General features: G+C 41.7%; 1 long non-coding RNA gene across 1 annotated transcript; it reads left to right on the forward strand.

The window, feature by feature from the left end:
• The first annotated feature begins 15,152 nt into the window (after nt 1-15,152).
• On the forward strand, nt 15,153-16,733 carry LOC120704207. The gene is made up of 4 exons (XR_005687497.1): nt 15,153-15,303; nt 15,427-16,147; nt 16,234-16,337; nt 16,459-16,733. It is a non-coding gene; the product is annotated as an uncharacterized LOC120704207 (long non-coding RNA).
• Nucleotides 16,734-18,879: the final 2,146 nt, after the last annotated feature.

The following is an 18,879-nucleotide window of genomic DNA, read 5'->3' on the forward strand; positions in this document are numbered from 1 at the left end:
CCGGCGAGCCACCAATGCTCCAAGGGGCCGGTGCACCGAGATACAAAGGTTGGTTCACTCAAGAACTGCAGCACCAGGATCTCAACCTTGCTTACTCACTCACTTAGGAGCTAACCTAGCACAAACACTCTAAAAAATATGCTAAGGACTAAAGATTTGATCACTAAGCTTTTGGATGGTTTGGATGTGTTCTTGGATGTGTGTGTGATGTCTTGGAACTCCAGCAATCTTCAAATGGCCGGGAAAACTCATATATATAGGCCTCTAAGTTGAACTAGCCGTTTGTAGCCATTAGTAGCTTTTCTGCATGGGCATCGGAACTTCCGGTGCTTCTTGATCGGTTCTTCCAGTCACTCACAAGCTGAAACTAGCCGTTGGCTTCTCTGGTACTTCTGCAGCTGAGCTGGCACCCATCGGTTGAACCGATGCAATGGTGTCGGTTCAACCGGTGACTCTTGATTATCTTGTAGCCGTTACCCTTGCTGACATCATTGCTCCAACGCCTTGCTCCAACGCACCACCGGTTCAACCGGTGCTGAAGACTTCGCTTCTGCTCGCTTGACATCATCTCTGGACAATGGTATATTGATTGCACCGATGCCTATCTTGACATCATCGGTGCTTCACTTGATCTTCTTTTGATCTTCATTTGGTGCTCAGACTTGCACTGATGCCCGGGTGTCGGATCTTCCGACAACCATCGGATGCACCGATGCTTAGGCATCGGTTCTTCCGATGCTACTAGTTTCTGTAGAACTCATCCAATTCAGTGTTTCTTTGAGTTTTTTCTTCGTGTTTTGATTTGTATGGCCTTTTTAATTCATCCCTGGGATCTAGAAATGTTCACTCAACAAAACCATTAGTCACATTGATGGCGTTGTCATACGATCACCAAAATCACTCGAAATGGCATAAATGGTGCCATGTTCATTACAATCTCCCTCTTTTTGTGATTGATGACAACACAATCAAAGCAAGCATAAAATTTACAAAAATTGACAAATTGAACTACTTACACTTGCTTGGATGCTTACCATCATCCAATGACGGTTTGGCCTCCCCCTAAAACCATGATTTCCCCTTTGATCCTCCCCCTATCTTGCTACTCCTTCCTCATAAGTTGACTTGATTCACTTAGGCATTTCTCTCCTTTTGGGATATACTTCTTCACCTTGAGAAAATACCTTGTTTTGATCCACATTTCTCCCCCTTTGGAATCAAATCACCTAAAAAGTCTTGCACCTAAAAAGGTATCGCAAAATAATATAGCTCAAGAGAAGATTAGTAGTCTAGAGAGTTAGTTTCATGACTTATGATCTAATTGTATGATACCAATAAAGATACCAATTGAAAATTTTACTATAGTAGATCACAAAATCATGAAACTAGCATGACATGAGCTAAGTTTTCCATAAATATGTGCACAAAATAATAATGTGAAAATCAAATGCACAACTAGATGTTATAACTAGAAAGCTTAGATCATATCATGCACGGAGATAGCTCTAAAATAATAAGAAATTGATAATGAAACCAATTGAATGAGTTTAGAACCTTGCATAATTTCGGGGGTTTCTTTATTTACCTTGCATGTACCAATTTGAAAGTAACTTGCAACAATTGAAGTCTTTAGAAGATGAACACTTGGTACACCAAAATTAAGCAAATGTATGAGCACATAGCCTATGAACTTAGATATGAGCATTGAAGTTCAATAGAGCATGGTTCAATATGCATAAAAGCACATTATTTTATCTAATCACTCTTATAGAGTTGTTTGTTCACATTGATTATGAATAACATTCTCTTAGAGTGTTAACTCCATCGTGAGACTATAAAAGATAAACTTACAAACATGTTAGTCTCAAAATCACAACTCATAGAATGAACTTCCTCTAAATGTGTGCATTTAGTGTTTGAATCACCAAGCAAATGTATGTACATTGATTTTGGCACAATTGGAAAGTTTACCCTATACCTTGTGTTCATGGTACACAAATAAAATACATACCTTATAAAATCTTTGTACTATAAAGGGTAACCTTGTGTAGCTTTCTACACACTTATCAAACCATGTAGGTTGCTCATGGATTAGAATCATGACACAAGCAACCCACCATATATAACACTAGGAGATGCAAAGCATGCAAATATCCTAGCAAGAGCAATGGAGCTACATGATGTTTGAATTGAGATCTAGCTGCCATAACCTTACGGGGGACTTGGACAACAAATGTCCAAGAATTGAACTTAGCTTGTTTTGGCTTGAACCTTCATTTCAACTAGTAAGCTAAGCCTCCAAATCCTCCGAAGCCATTTTTGATTTTAAGTCTCCTTTGGAACCCACACCATTTGAGGCCCCTTCAAGTTGGTGATGATGTCTTTGGGCACCCAAATAGAGTGGTTCCAACTTTTTTTCCTTCTTCCCAACCTTGTGAGCAACCACCTTGCCATTAGTCTTTTTTTATCACATAGGAGGTGCTATTACTTTTGTTCCTCCGATTGAGCTTGGTGTAGATGAGAGAACTCTTAATTGTGAGTTTCTTTTTGTTCTTCTCATTCAGAAGCTTCTTCCTTGGTTGAGAACACTTGTTGAACTTGTGGCCTTCTTTGTGGTACTTTGAGCAAGTCACGGTGGACCCCTTCTAAAGCTTCTTCACCATGTCTTCACGGTTATTTTGAGAAAGTTGGACATTGCTCTCTATGCCTTTGCCCTTCAATCTGTACAAGTCCTTCATGAGTCTTTTCACTTCTTCGTTGAGCTCATCATTCTCCTTGGCAAAGAGATCATCATATGATTCTACAACAACATTCTCATACCATTTCTCATTACAAGGGTTAGAACAAGATTCATCAATTAAGTCAATGCAAGAAGTTGAAGCATCTACCTTAAAAATTGGAATTACATAAGGGATATTTTGCTTCATTTCCAAAGAATCATTAGTATCATTAATGCTCTCAAATTTTAATTTGAGCTCTTCATGCTCCTTGCTAAACAATTTGAATTTGCACAATAAATTTTCATAATTTGTAGCAAGAGAAGCATTTAGATCATTGAGAGCATTAAGATTTTTTATTTCCTTTGATTGTTTCTTAATGATTTTTTGGTGCTAATGAATTAAGTCAAGAAGTTCATCAATTGAAGGAGAGTCGGAGTCATCATCACTTACATCTCTATCCATACATTTTGTCATAAAACAAGTGTTGGATGATGATCCCATGCGGGTGGTGAATTTTTTGCTTGATTCATCACTTGAACTTGCACTTGATTCTTCACCACTGCTTACCCATTCACCAAATATGGCATATGATTCATGCTTGGGCTTCTTCTCCTTCTTTTATTTGTTCTTCTTGAACTTCTTCTCAACCTTCATGAGTTGATGGTGAGGCCCATCTTTGAGGAAGACCATATACCCCATTGAATTAATTTCTTTCAAGCATTTGTTCATCTTCTTCACTTGCTTGTAGAAGTTGGGGTTCATTGGCTCTTTTTCATCATTTGAGGAGCTTCTTGCATCCTCTTCTTCCTCATCACTTGAGGTACTTTTGATGGCCATCTTCTTCAACCTTTTGAGTTGTTTGCATGCAAGTGTGCTATGCATTGGTGAAGAGGATGACGCCTTTGCCTTGATGTCATTTCGTAGTTCATGGACTATCACCTTGTTGAGGACTTGATTTGGTGTCAAAGTGTTGAGATCTTTCTCATATAGAATTTTGGTCACCAAATCATAGTCTGGCCTTCGGAGTGAGTGAAGGATATTGCGAATGAGTTCCGTATCTTCAATTTGCTTCACACCTAGAGAATTAATCTCATTCACAAGAGTATTCAATCATGAGTACATAGATTCGGCATTCTCATCATCAAGTTGTTTAAAGCTATTAAGCTTATCAATGAGAACATGATATTTTTCATTGGCAACATCCTCCGTGCCCTCATGATTCTCAATGATAGTCTTCCATAGTTCTTTAGCATTTTCACAAGAATAAACACGATTGAACACATTATCACTAAGAGAAGATAAGATTATGCATTTTGCGGTGACATCATGTTGCTTCTCTTCGTGGCCATTATTTTTTATGCCCTCACTCACAACTCTCCAAATGTTTAGTCCCGTTGCTTGGAGATGGGCTTGTATTAAAATCTTCCATCGTTGGAAACCCATGCCGTCGAACCGTGGAGCGGATCTAAAAGAATCCATCCTTTCCCCCTAAGAGCTAACTCACTAGGCGGTGAAGCCGACCGATCTAATGAGCCGATAAACACAAATTTGCCAATAGAATTGGCTTTTTGTGAGAGAAGTGAGTCTCGGCTCTGATACCAATTGAAAGTGATCGGGTGCTCTAGCCTAAGAGGGAGAGGGGGTGAATTAGGCACTCTAAAAACCTTAACCTATAACTCTAACTAGTTTGCACAAAACTTAAACTAAAACAAGCTATCTAGATGTGCAACTACGGTTCACCTTAGTGTGAGACCCTCATCCTAAAAGAGTTTAGCAACCTATAGCCAATTCTATCAAGATACTACTCTATGAAAGTAATGGCACAAATGTTGCAATATGAAATGCGGAAGCTTAAAGGAGGGATGAGAGGAAGTAAACTCTCGACATGAGGATTTATCCCGTGGTTCGGATTGCCACAAAGGCGCCCCTACATCCATATTGTTGAAGCACTCACGAAGAGTATTGCTTCCCGGCAATCAAGTCTCTTCCGTGAACACAATCACAGTCACCTTGATTTCGATTTCCACTAAGGGAGATTGCCCACGAAGGAGGGGTCTCCGTCCCCTGCACAATGTTATCAACGCCGCTCCATACCAAGCCGGAGGGTCGTTGACTTGCCGGCGAGCCACCAATACTCCAAAGGACCGACGCACCGAGATACAAAGGTTGGTTCACTCAAGAACCGGAGCACAAGAATCTCAACCTTGCTTACTCAATCACTTAGGAGCTAACCTAGCACAAACACTCTCAAAGATGTGCTAATGACTAAAGATTTGATCACTAAGCTCTTGGATGGCTTGGAGGTGTTTTTGGGTGTGTGTGTGTGATGTCTTGGAACTCCAGCAATCTTCAAATGGCCGGGGGAACTCATATATATAGGCCTCCAAGTCGAACTAGCCGTTTGTAGCCGTTAGCAGCTTTTCTGCGTGGGCATCGGAACTTCCGGTGCTTCTACATCGGTTCTTTCGGTCACTCACAAGCTGAAACTAGTCGTTGGCTTCTCTGACGCTTCTGCAGCTTAGTTGGCACCCATCGGTTGAACTGATGCATTGTTGTCGGTTCAACCGGTGACTCTTGATCATCTTGTAGCCGTTGTTCTTGCTGATGTCATTGCTCCGATGCATTGCTTCGACGCACCACTGGTTCAACCGGTGCTGAAGACTTCGCTTCTGCTCGCTTGACATCGTCTCTGGACAATGGTACATTGATTGCACCGATGCCTATCTTGACATCGTCGGTTCAACTGGTACTTCACTTGATTTTTTTCTTGATCTTCATTTGGCGCTCAGACTTGCACTGATGCCCGGGCGTCGGATCTTCCGACAACCATCGGATGCATCGATGCTTAGGCATCGGTTCTTCCGGTGCTACTAGTTTTTGCAGAACTCGTCCAATTCAGCGTTTCTTTGAATTCTTTCTTCGTGTTTTGCTTTGTATGCCCTTTTTACTTCATCTCTGGGATCTAGAAATGTTCACTCAACAAAACCATTAGTCTCATTGTTTGCGTTGTCATACGATCACCAAAATCACTCGAAATGGCATAAAGGGTGCCATGTTCGTTTCACATTGGTGTTGTGTCGTTGAGAAAGATGATAAACTGATGATCTACTGTCTGTTGTTATTGACGCCATCTTTTAGGATATGCAGCTTTTTTCCCTCTATTAATTTTTATTAACTACTAGTAGCTGCCAGTTAGGTAGAAAGTGACCCACGTCCAATATGGGAAAAAATTAGCCGAGCCTAGGAAAGTGACGGCCTCCGGGAGCCATCGTCATCGTCACAGCCTCACAGCCTCACTCACTCACAGGCGCGCGCTCCCCCCGCGCTGGGGGCTGGGGCGCGTCTCGAGTTGCATGCTACGTGACTCTCTTGATCAAAAAAATAAAAAAATGCTCCCTCTGCTCTCATCATCCTCCATGGAAAGGAAGGAAGGAAGAGAGGGAAGCTGATCGATCTCACAACCTGCAACACGGAAGACTAAGCCAAGTTTGGGAAATGCCGGAATCCCTGGCGATCTAGCTCCGCGCCGCCGCGCGCCGCATCTCCGGCAACCTAGCCCTTCTCAACTTTGATCCGGAAAATGCCCTCTGTGGCCGTAGGCTCCATGCCGGTCCTCTTCCCCACCCCCACCTTCTAGCTTGCTACTACTCCTGCTCCTTCCTAGGCTCTAGTGAATCAAAAGCCACTGCTTCTCACCTCTCTCGTACCCTTGGTCTGCGAGCAGATAACTGCTTTTCTAGTGTCACACCATGAATCCACCACCCACTGATCCCACCCCAAGCCAGGCAGATGAAGAAATGCCAGATCCAATCCCTCCCGTCCCAGATCCTCCTCTAGATACAGGGACTCTGCTGGCTGCACAAACAAATCAGGCCCTGCAGCAAATTTCAGTTCCCCACCAGCCAACTATAATCATCGCACCCAACCCTGCAGTAGTATCATCTTTTGAGCCTACTGCGCACAACCTGCTCATGAAGGTGGGAGACTCGGCGGGTAGTGCAAGAGTTCTTCCACTCGGGGTGGTACAAGCTGCGCTAAAAGGTGCGTGGGGAAGAAATTATTACAACATCTCTGAGATTGCGCAGAATCTGTTCATGGCACATTTCCGAAGTGCTAGAGCGCTACAATCAGTCTGGACAAGTCAACCATGGCTACTGGGAAGAGAAATTCATTTGCTAGAGTGGGTCAATCCGGATGCAAATGTCAAGCCGATGCATTCCTACAGGCGACGCTCCAAGCGAGATGACCCACGGCTTTCCTTTTCTGAGGGATGGGTGTGAAATACTGGAGCCAATGTGGTGGCCACCCACCAGCAACAATTCACCCTCTCCGGGACTGTCAATCCACACACTATGGAGCGAGGCAGAGGAGGAAGAACCCGATCTAGAATTAGAGGCATCAGATGGAATAAGGGGACAATCAACAACAATGCTCAAGGTCTCATAAATGATGCGGCTGGGAAACAACTACAAGCTGGTAGCTCCCGTATTGCTTCAGAGGCTATGGCGCCGCCTCTGAGGGCGCCACCGCAGCCATGAGTCTACTCAGCTGGAACTGCAGAGGCTCGGGCGGGAGTCTCCGCAGTCGTAAAATGTAACACCTTGCCCGCCTCATGTCGTCGACACATGCTCAGGTAACTTTTGTCTCAAAAACCCGCACCTCACGAATTCATGCTTCTCAATTGTCTAATCACTTCCAGGTTTCTGATAGTTTTGTAGTTCCTGCGGTTGGCCTCTCGGGTGGCCTTTGGGTGATGTGGAATGACGATGTTGATGTGAATATAGTGTCCTCTAACCACTACTATGTGTTAGCTTTTGTTGTAAATAGGGCTACTGCTGTTTCTTTTAACCTAGTATGCATGTATGGTGACCCACATCATCAACATACCAACGATATATGGCATGATGTGGAGGCTTTTGTTGTTCAAAGTCAGGATAGTACCACTTTATGTATAGGCGACTTAAACAATATTATGCATCCTAATGAAAAATGGGGGCAAGTACCTCCTTGTTTATCCCGTATTCGAAATTTCTGCACCCTTATCAAGCAATGTGGTTTAATTGACTTGGGTTACAGTGATCCTGCTTATACTTGGACAAATAAATGTTTCACCACTAGACCGACTTTTCAACGCTTGGATAGATGCTTGGGAAATTTAGATTGGTGTCAAATTTTTCCGCAGACTGTTGTTTATCACCTACCTATGCTTTACAGTGATCATACACCTATCCTTGCTATCTTGAACCCAAATCGTCCCAAGCCAAAGAGGAGATTCAGATTCCAAAACTGGTGGCTCACCGAAAATGATTTTCATGAGACTGCAGCCCAAGTTTGGGCTCAGTCAAAAAACCAGCCTTTCCATAACCGCACAAAAGCTCTTGCTTCCAACCTCAAGAAGTGGGTGAAAAAGAAGAAGCCCCTTAACCAGCAATTAGAAGAAATTGAGCAGCATATAGCCCAAATTCAGGAAAACCAGCCAGATCACATTGACCATGCCACTGAATAGAACCTAGTTACTCTCCATAACCAAATTCTTGATAAAATCACAGATTACTATAGGCAGCTATCCAAGAAACATTGGGCTACCAAAGGAGACAGGAACACAAGATTCTTCCAGCAAGCTTGCACTAAGAGGAGGCAAAAGAACAGAATTTTGTTTATTGAAAATGCGGGAGGTCAACCGCTAGCAAACCCCCAAGACATTGCGCAGGAATTTATTTCTTATTTTTCAAATCTTTTCACTACTACTGTTCCTGCTCACAATATAGACTTCCAATTTGAACGCACTATAACTAATGAATTCACAAATTCCACGCCAAGTATTGATGAGTGCTTACAGATCATCAAAAGTATGAGACTAAATTCGGCGCCGGGACCAGATGGACTCAATGTGGCCTTCTACCGTGCGACCTGGCCATGGATAAAGCAAGATATACACAACTTGATCACGGAATTCTACAATACCGGTAATATCTCACAATCCCTAAATGCTACTGATATTGTTTTGATCCCGAAAAAACTACAGGCCATCCATGTCACTGATTATAGGCCGATTAGTCTTACCAATGTCGCATATCGTCTCATTGCAAAGTCCCTAGCAAATAGACTGAAAGAGGAGTTGCCTGATTATATTCATCACTCTCAGCATGCCTTCATTCAGGGTAGGCGCATAACTGATAACATCATCATTGCTCAAGAGATTGTGCACTCTTTTAATCTTAAATCTTTCAAACAACATGCTTTCATGCTAAAAATTGACCTGGCAAAAGCTTTTGATCGTATTGAATGGCCTTTTGTGCTAAATTATTTGCGCCATAAAGGATATAGTGGTCATTTTATCAAACTGATCCATGCTTGCATCTCTACGACCTCTTTTGCTATCAATGTTAATGGGCAGCCCCATGGACAAGTAAAGGCTACAAGAGGAATAAGACAGGGTTGCCCACTGTCGCCATACCTATTTGTCCTTGCTATTAATGAGCTGTCGATTTGTCTACAAAATGCTCTAGAGAATCAAGAGCTTACAGGTATCACACTTGGACCAGACTGCCCGCCTATCCACTCTATTCTTTTTGAAGATGGTCTCATTATTTGTGGAAAAGCTGATCCGCAACAAGTTCAAACAATCAAAAGCATTCTTGACTCTTTTTGTGCAGCTTCAGGGCAAACACCGAACTGGGCAAAATCCTCAATTCTTTTGAGCAAAAAGGTAACAACCGTTTCCAAAGCCCAAATTAAGAGCATTTTTCCTGTTAGTGACTTCAAACCAAACACTATGCATCTTGGGCATCCTCTGCTCATCACACAAAAGGACAAAGACAAGGCTTATGATTTCATTTATCAAAAATTCAAGTCAAGACTCACCCTAACAAAAGCTAATACTCTAAATCATGCTGGGCGGCTGACCCTGATCCAATCTGTTTTTGCTTCAATTCCGATATATTACATGGCTAACATTTTGTTCACAAAGAAATTTCTAGCAAAGCTCACAGCCATTATCAGAACCTTTTGGTGGCAAGGAGTACAGACGGACCAGAACAAGAAGCCCATACACTACAGATCATGGGACGCATGCTGCAAACCAAAAAAGGAGGGAGGTCTAGGCATTCGAAAGCTACAGCTGGTAAACAAAGGTATGCTCATCAACGCTGCGTGGCGCTTTATCAATGAACCTGGATCTATGGTAGCAAAAATAATCAAGGCTAAATATTTCCCAAATGCCTCCCTATGGACAGCCTCCGCTCATATCTGCAAATCCACTTTCTGGTCTTCCATTCTAAGCATTAGGCACCACCTTGAAACCCATGTCACTATACAATTTATTGATGGCAATACTTCTATTTGGAACCAACCTTGGAGCCCTTTCTGGAAAGAAATGCATGATCGTCTAAACCTTGAACAAACTGATTATCAAATACCTAATACCGTGTCTGATTTGTGGTTGCCAAACTCTAAAATGTGGGATGAGAATAAAATTATCACCCTTTTTGGCCAGCAATCCATGGATGCTTTGGTGCAGGCCCCGGTCATTGCAGGACAAGGACCAGACATAATTTGCTGGAAGTTGACTCCTAATGGCCTATGCTCTTCAAAAAGTGCTTACAATATGTTGGCCAAAGAGGAGGCAGCAAGCCAACCCCCGCCAAACACTCCTCTGCAGGTTATACAAATTCTTAGACAGGTGTGGAAGGACAAGCTTATTCAACCTAGAGTCAAAACTTTTGCATGGAGGTTACTCAGACTCGCCCTTGGCACCGGCAAAAGAATACACCACATAATTCAGAGGATTGATGAAAAATGCTCCAGGTGTGGTATGGTAGAAGATGACAACCACTTATTCTTTGAATGCAGCTTTGCTAGGGCTACATGGTTTGGCTCAGTCCTAGGCCTCAGATCAGATAATCTGCCATCTTCTACAAGTGGTCTCCATGTTCAAATAGGCTCCTTGCTGCAGCAGGGTGCACCAAACATGACGGCAGGTATCATTTTCTCAATCATGTGGTGTCTATGGAAGGCTAGGAATGATCACAGGTTTAACAACGTGCATTGGACAACATCAAGACTTCTTTTCGAAGCGACTGCCATTGACAATTCTTTTGCAGCAGTGATGGAAGAACCCTTGCCCATACATGATCATGAAAATCATGGCCAACGTAATAACTTGTCAGGTATGAATTTAAATGCATCTGTGCAGATTCAAGAGGGCCCCAATATTTTCTGTGATGCATCTGTATGTGTGCAACAATCGGCTGCATACAACCAAACTGGAGTTGGTATTTTCATTCTAACAACTCCAAGCCATAGTCTCTGTTCTGGTTCCTTTTTTTCAGGTAGGTATACAGCAAGCAATGGAGCCACTACAAGCAGAGGCAAACGCTCTACTCTTGGGGGCGAAACTAGCTAGAGCACTCAATTTACAGAGGGCTAACTTGATTACAGATAACGAAGTGCTAGCCAAAACAGCCAGGACGGCCTCACTGCGACACAGCCCAGGCCATTGGTCACTGCGACCTGTTCTTGCTGAATTTGCAGATGTGACACAGGGAATAAATTGCTCCATCCTGAAGATTAGCAGACAAAACAATAAAGTGGCTGACAAGCTTGCAAAGATGGCGAGACAGGCTTCGATTTCTATTTCTTGCTTTTTCTCTTGTAATGCTTTAAGCCATAATTTGCATTGTCCAGTAAGAGATGCATTGGCAAACCTTCAATGGGGCAACTTTGCACTCATTTCTGTAACCTGCCTATGAATGAATGAAAATGTTTTACCCTTTCAAAAAAAAAAGAGCTGCATGCTACGTCACCTCCTCCACTGGAAATTTTCCAAAAGCTCTTGAGTGTAGTAGCGGCCAGTGCTTACTTATTCTGCACTTCAAATCAAACAGACAGTATTAGCTCTATTAATTTTCTCGGCGTTGGGCTGTTGACGGGAAGCAATAGATTACTTCCACGTATGGGGGATACAGATCGAGACACGCATGAAGACAGGCAAAGCCGCGGCGGCGCAGCCCAGATCCATTTTCTTGGTCTTGGCTGCTTTCGTTGTATCCTGGGTAGCTGACTCGCTGCGGCTGCAGCGGCAACCAGCATTACGCAGTGTTTAGTTTTTTTGGCATAAATTTTTTAAAAGAGAATTTTACTATTTCGGTATACTAAATAAAATATATTTATAAAACTTTTTGCATGAATGAGTTGTAAATCATGAGATAAATTTAATGAGTCTAATTAATCCATAATTAGCGAATAGTTACTATAGTATCACTGTTGCAAATTATGGATTAAATAGACTCATTAGATTTGTCTCGCGATTTACAACTCATCTGTGTAAAAAGTTTTATACGCAGATTTTATTTAATACTCTATGTATGTGTCTAAATATTCAATGTGACAAATTTTCGAATAAAATTTTTAGATCTAAACACGGCCTTAACTACACTACCTGACTAGTATTGATTTTTTACTAGGTACAGCTGACAATTGCTGGTCGCAGCAGCCGCCCAAAGAAGCGGAAGCGACCGAAAGCGACAGAATTACCGAGTTGCTTTACAGAGCTGCGGCCCTGTTTACATGCAAAATTTAAAATTCCAAAACTATCATATCGAATATGTGCGGTACGTGCATGAAGTATTAAATCTAGATGAAATAAAATATTAATTGTATTGCTTGTAAATTACGAGACGAATCTAATGAGTCTAATTAGGCCATGATTAGACATCAAATTGCTACAGTAACACATGAGATCATTAGATTCGTCTCGTAATTTACTGACAGAATCTATAATTTATTTTGTAATTAGTCCACGTTTAATACTTCAAATATGTACTGACATATTCGATGTGATATTTACGAGGTAAAGTTTTTGCATCTAAACGAAGTACCGAGCTGCTTTACAGAGCTGCAAGCTTTTGTCAAGTGGATTGATTGTAATATAATGTTGACAACTTCGTCCAAAAAAACTAGCCTTTTAAACCATTTTGTAGCTTTGGGTGTGTTTAGTTCCAAACTTCAAAATTCTTAAAATTTTGTAAATCACTTGTATGGTGTATTAAATATAGTTGGAAAAAAATTCGCATTACACAAATGGAATGTAAATCGCGAGACGAATCTAATGAACCTAATTACAATGTGATTAGACAGCAATTTGCTACAGTAAAGCTATAGTAAACATGTTCTAATGATAGATTACTTAGACTCATTAGATTTGTCTCGTAGTTTACAGACGAGTTTTGTAATTAGTTTATATTTAGTACTTCAAAAATAAAAAAAATCCTTTCAAAATTCCAAAAATGGGAAACTAAACACGGCCTTTATATCTAAAGCTGCGAGTGCATGTGTTATAACGAGTTACTACTGTCCTCTAAAATACTGAGAACAAAGTGCAAAACGAGTTTAGTTAAGCAACTGCACATGACAGTTTAACAATTCGATGAGGAGCACAAGTAAATCGGCAGGAAGCCAGGAACAGAGCAAAAAGGGAAAGGCTGCGTGATGTATCGGCGCCGCCACCGATTGGGTCCCCCTATACTGTACGTAGCTGTGTTCCGGCCTCCGGGCCTACGGCTAGAAGAAGACCTGAACCGCTGCTTCCACGAGCTGAGCCGCGAGACTTGCCGCCGCTGGGAAGCGACTGGCCGTGAGAGCGAGCAGTAGCAGCGCGACTCCGGCCACCCACATCACAAAGCCGGTGGCAGCGAGGGTGAGGTTGGCATCGATGTTGGGAACGGCGACGGCGTGGAAGAGAGCGAAGGCCCCTAGCACCATGAGGATCGCAGAGTCGCGGAGCAGCCGGCGACTGAGGGGGAGAGCGAGGCGCCGGCGGGGAATTCAGAGCGAGCAGAGCCCGGCACAAGATGGCGAAGGATGCCATTGCCATTGGAGTTGTGGAGCTGAGAGCTGAAGGTTCGTTGCAGCTATGCAATCAGGAAAGCGCTTGAGGTTTAGCGGTGTGATCAACAATCCTGATGGCACCGCTACTTATAGGCACTCGCCAGGAGCCTGTTTGGCGCGTGAAAGCTACTTTGGTGCAGAAAGCTAATGTGCTGCGGAAAGCTATGGTTGAGCTTTGGCGTGCCAGGAACCAAATTTCGTCAGCAAAACAGGGAAAAGGCTGCGGGTCCCGGTGTTGCGAGCGATTTGATCCGGGGAACGCATGTTGAACTTTGGTTTTGATCCGGGAACGCTTGCTGACGAAATTTGGTGGGTGGAAATTTTGTGGTGCGCTTCGATAGATGCGGGTCCCGGTGTTGCGACGACTCTGGAAAGTCCAGAGGCTAATTGCCACATCGGAATATCCTATCTGCCGCATGCAATACTTTTCAAACAACAATAATAAAATATTGAAAAGTATACTTTGAAGCTTAAAGAAATTAAACTTAGCATATCAATAATTAATGCCTTATATATTTTGTTGTAGGAATGTAAATGGATCGTTGTATTTGTTTTCACATTTTCTATCGGATTTGAATTCGAACACGGATAGTCTCGGATACATATACGGATTCTGATTGCTTCGGTTATGAATACAAATAGATGTGTATCGAATACGGAGTGAACCAGATGCAGATCATGTCGGGCATGGATGTTTATTCAAATATCGAGTAAAGGCAACATTTATTCGTATCTCACATGTTGTAACACCCGAACATCCTATGATTTCAAATTCTAATTAAATTATACTTAACAAAGCAATTAATAAATGACTTTTCCAATGATTACATAGAAGAGAGAGATTCGATTACATCACATCCTAACATACCACATAGCTTAGATTGGAAATACTCAATTATATGATATTATAACTTGTTACATTGACGATACTTGAAGCACTCAAATTGATTCGTTTATTTTGGAGCTATATTTGAACTAAAATTATGCTTGATTAACCACATTAACAATACATTGTATACCATTTTAGGCACTCAATGACACAACATTGACATTCTAATTTATTACATGCATAAATATGTAGGATATATCAATTTATTGTGAGAGTTTGAATTATTATATGATATTGAGTTTTTATTAAAATGGAACATCAAATTGTTGCTAATGTTTGACTTCAGTTCTTAAACTAGACTAAGAATATTCAACTTCTATAGAGTGGCAATAGGTAGATTATATTTTTAGAAAATTTTTATGCTAATTTTATATTTTTATATTTTGAAATGAATTAGTTATAATTTTTTAAAGAAAAATTCAACTTTTATTAATATATATATAGTAGCTCTATTTTACACCCTGGGTACAGAATAGTTTATTGTGTACCCGAGCCAACCTGCGACGACCGGACACCGCGACCTGGTGGTTTTCCCCCGCACAGTCCCGGTTTTCCCCCTCACGGTAAGCCCACCCCCACTACCCACCCACACCCTCGCGGTGACCGAAAGCGGTTTTCTTTCCCCCCACCTCGCGATCCGTTTCCCGACGCCGTTGGCCCCAGGTCAGTGTTGGTGCCGCTGTGGCCGTCGACCGCCGGCCGGAGTTGCGACCCGATCCACGTAATGCGCGGGAAGTCATCCATCGGCTCGCCGTCGTCCATTCAGAGCTCCGCGAGGTTGCTCCGCTCTCGTCGTCATCGCCCCAGGTCAGTACCTGCCGCAGTTCCGCCGCCGCCGTTGCCGTTGCCGTTGACCGCCGGCAGGAGGCCCCCGACCCGATCCACCTAACACGTGGGAACTCACCCATCGGCCTTCCTTCCTCTCCGCAGAAGCGTCATCAGCACGCGCCGACTGGCTCAAAAGGAAAGATCCACTGCAGCAGCTCGGCTCGTCATCGTCACCAGAAGCTGTCGATTTCTTTGGAGCTTTCCTCGCCATCCACCCCCTCCTCCATCCGATTCCCTGTGGTTCTACTTGAGTTCCTATAGAGGCTTGGACTATTTGTGTAGGTAATAGCTCTTTTTAATTCCTGTGTGCACAACAAGAAACATCATTATCAGGCAGGTCGACCCGCGCAGATGGGTGAGGGCGGATCCCTCGGCTCCATGCTAAGATCTCTTCCTTATCAGGTGTTTTTCTTTGGAGGCAATAGCGAGATCGATGGACTGCTCATTCCCTTTCCCCTGTTTTTTCGTGTACTAGATCGGTCTTAACCAAGATTGAACAACTATTCGTATCCTCTGCAAATCAAAGATCTCGTGCGCTAAATTGCTCAATTCCTCAGATTCACCCTATGTCCTCAAATAGTCACAGATCCATTCCTCTTCATATCTATCTTTTCTGGATCCTACCCAAAAAATCTTTTCTGAATCCAATTAGTTTGCTTCTTTTTTCTATGCACGGCAGCTAGTTATTTCAGTATTTGTAGATTAATTGAGTTGTTCATCATGTAATTTCGGGTTTGCAATTTTGTTCAGGCTGTAGAATTTGGCGAAATCTTTTGTGCCACATGGGTTACGTTGGAAAGGAAATTCTGATCCCATGTATATGGTAAGATTTAACGCCATATCGGTTTTGTTTTCTCAGTTGCTTCCATTGTCAGTGAGATTCATTTCTTCATGGTGATGATTATGCAGTGCCTTTGTTGCTGCTGGCTGCTTATAATTAAATCGGCTGCCACTCGGTTCTTTGTCTTCCACTATGATTTTTTACTTGACACATGATACGTCATGGCCTGAAGGTGGGAAGAATATTGATTGATAGTTCATTGTTGGTGTGGTTTGGTTGCTGTTAGCTATTTCACACCCTGTGAAAGTTTTTCTAATGATTTGCTGCTGCTTTAATCTCTGAACGGATGACAGGATCGATCCTCTGCCACCCACTCTAACCAACAAGCTTCAGGCGAGAAGCAGATGGCAAACAATCAGCATGAATCCCCCGACCTCTGCTTACTCTGAATCAAGCACAGCCTCTGAAGCGCCCTCTGAACAGGTGTTGAGTGTCAGGATCGGCGACGATGGCCACACGATTTATTTTGTGTCGTCAGCTTGATTAAGTCTGATAAAACTAATATGTGGCATGCACAGAGATATTTGTAGATATATTTTTAACACTTACTATGAAATAGCGTTTTCCATCTGTGATCTTTTTGTGGCTGCAATGTTTACAAGTTCATGTTTTTACGGTTTGATCTATGATTAACAAAATAATAACGAGAGCAATGCTTGAAACAATTAGTAAACGAGAGCAGAGCAGAGACGAGATATCACGAGAAGCAGCTGCCTGCTTGCCTCCCTATCATGACAAAAGTCCATACTTTCATGGGTCCCACCCAGCACATGCCCAATCTGCCACGGTGCTGCCCGAGCCCGACGTGATCACGTGACTGGAAGCCCACGATGTTGGTTTTCTTGGCCGTGTTTGGTTAGATTTCATGGAATTTTTTTTCATCTTTGACCGCTAATTTAGAGTATTAAATGAAGTCTAATTATAAAACCACCTCCACAACCCCCGTGTAAATCGCGAGACGAATCTAATGAGGCCTTTGACCGCGTGATTAGAGGATGATTACTGTAGCATCACTGTAGCAAATCATCAATTAATTACCGCCATTAGATTCATCTCGAAAAGTTACACCCGTCCCTGAAAATGTTTTGCAAATAGACTTCATTTAGTACTCCATGCGGGCATTCGTCTTTTTGTGTAATCTTGATTTGACCCGTAACCAAACGCGGCTATTCAAAATCGATGGCCCTTAAGAAAACCGGTTGCATGCCACGACCGAGCTCCCTGAGCAAAACCGGCGTGCGGTGAGCAGGGTGCGAGCCGCACTCGGATCAGGAGCCTGGCGCGGAGGTTGGGCTCGGGTATGGAATAACTATTCCATATGCAGGGTACGAAATAGCAGTGTCTTTTTTATATATATTGTAGTAAAACTAGAGTAGTGGTAGTTGGTAGATTATATTTTTAGAAATTTTTGGGTACTAATTTTATATTTTTTTATTTGAAATAAATTATTTACATTTATAGAGTTTAAATTAGATTTTTATTAATATATATATATATTATAAAACAATCTAAATTTAACATCCGAATCACCTATTTAAATTATCCGACTAGGTATCTGATATCCAACGGATATTACTCATATTGTATCCGAATTCAATATTCGAATAAAGTATCCAAATTCGTATCCGATATGCGAAAAAATATTTGGATATTCTAAAATAATATCCGGATCACTATCTAAATTAGGGTTCGAACGTGCTCTAGTTTAATTAATTTATAGGAAAGTGATAGATCAGATAAATATGCACTACTCCCTCCATCTCAGTAAAACAAGTTATCCTAGAAATTCTAAGACAAATTAATAAAAAGATAAAATAACCATATTTGTAACTATTTATTATTCATATTTAGCACTAATTGATTCTTACATAAATATATATTTTCTAAATAAGGTAAGATGACTTATTTTTGCGATAAATTTTGAATCCTGTAGTGACTTGTTTTTTGGGACGGAGGGAGTACATAATAAAAATTATCATCCACTACACATTCATGAAATTCATTGTTTTTATTGACTAAACTCTAATGACGTTGAAAATCTACTTTTGTGCAAGATTAAACATGAACCGTGGATGTGTCAAAACCTTGCCTTTGTTTATAAAATTCAATGTACGTATTTTACTATTTTTAAATGTAGTACATTTGCGCCAGATACATATGCACCCCATCTGACTGATATTGTTCCATTCTTGATTGAACCAATGAAACCTGTGGACCGACATCTTATCAGTGGAATTCAGCTTAATGATTGGCCATGCAAGTGAGCATGTGCAAACTGTTCATACTAGTTGGTTTTGTGGTGAACTAGTTAACTGATTTTATGGTAAACTAGTAAATATTTGCATGTTAGTTTGGAACTTTAGATAATATACACTACTGCAGTATTACATTACCACAACTTTTTATGTTACGTTACATGCGATGTGTTTGGAAAAATCTTATTAAATACTCCCTCCGTCCAAAAAGTAAGTCATTCTAGAATTCAAAATTTATTCCAAAAACAAATCATCTTACTCTATTTAAAAAGTGCATGTGCTTGGAGAATTAATTAGTGCCAAATATAGGTAATACATAGGGGTAAACATGGTTGTTTTATCTTCTTGTTAATTTGTTCTATAATTTTTAGGATGACTTGTTTTTTTAGGACAGAGGGGGTATGTGATAGTTTTTTTTAACATAAGACAGGAGCACTGCCGGATCATATAAGAAGGAGA

This window comes from Panicum virgatum, chromosome 4K (genome assembly GCF_016808335.1).
Source record: "Panicum virgatum strain AP13 chromosome 4K, P.virgatum_v5, whole genome shotgun sequence".
Lineage (NCBI taxonomy): Eukaryota > Viridiplantae > Streptophyta > Magnoliopsida > Poales > Poaceae > Panicum > Panicum virgatum.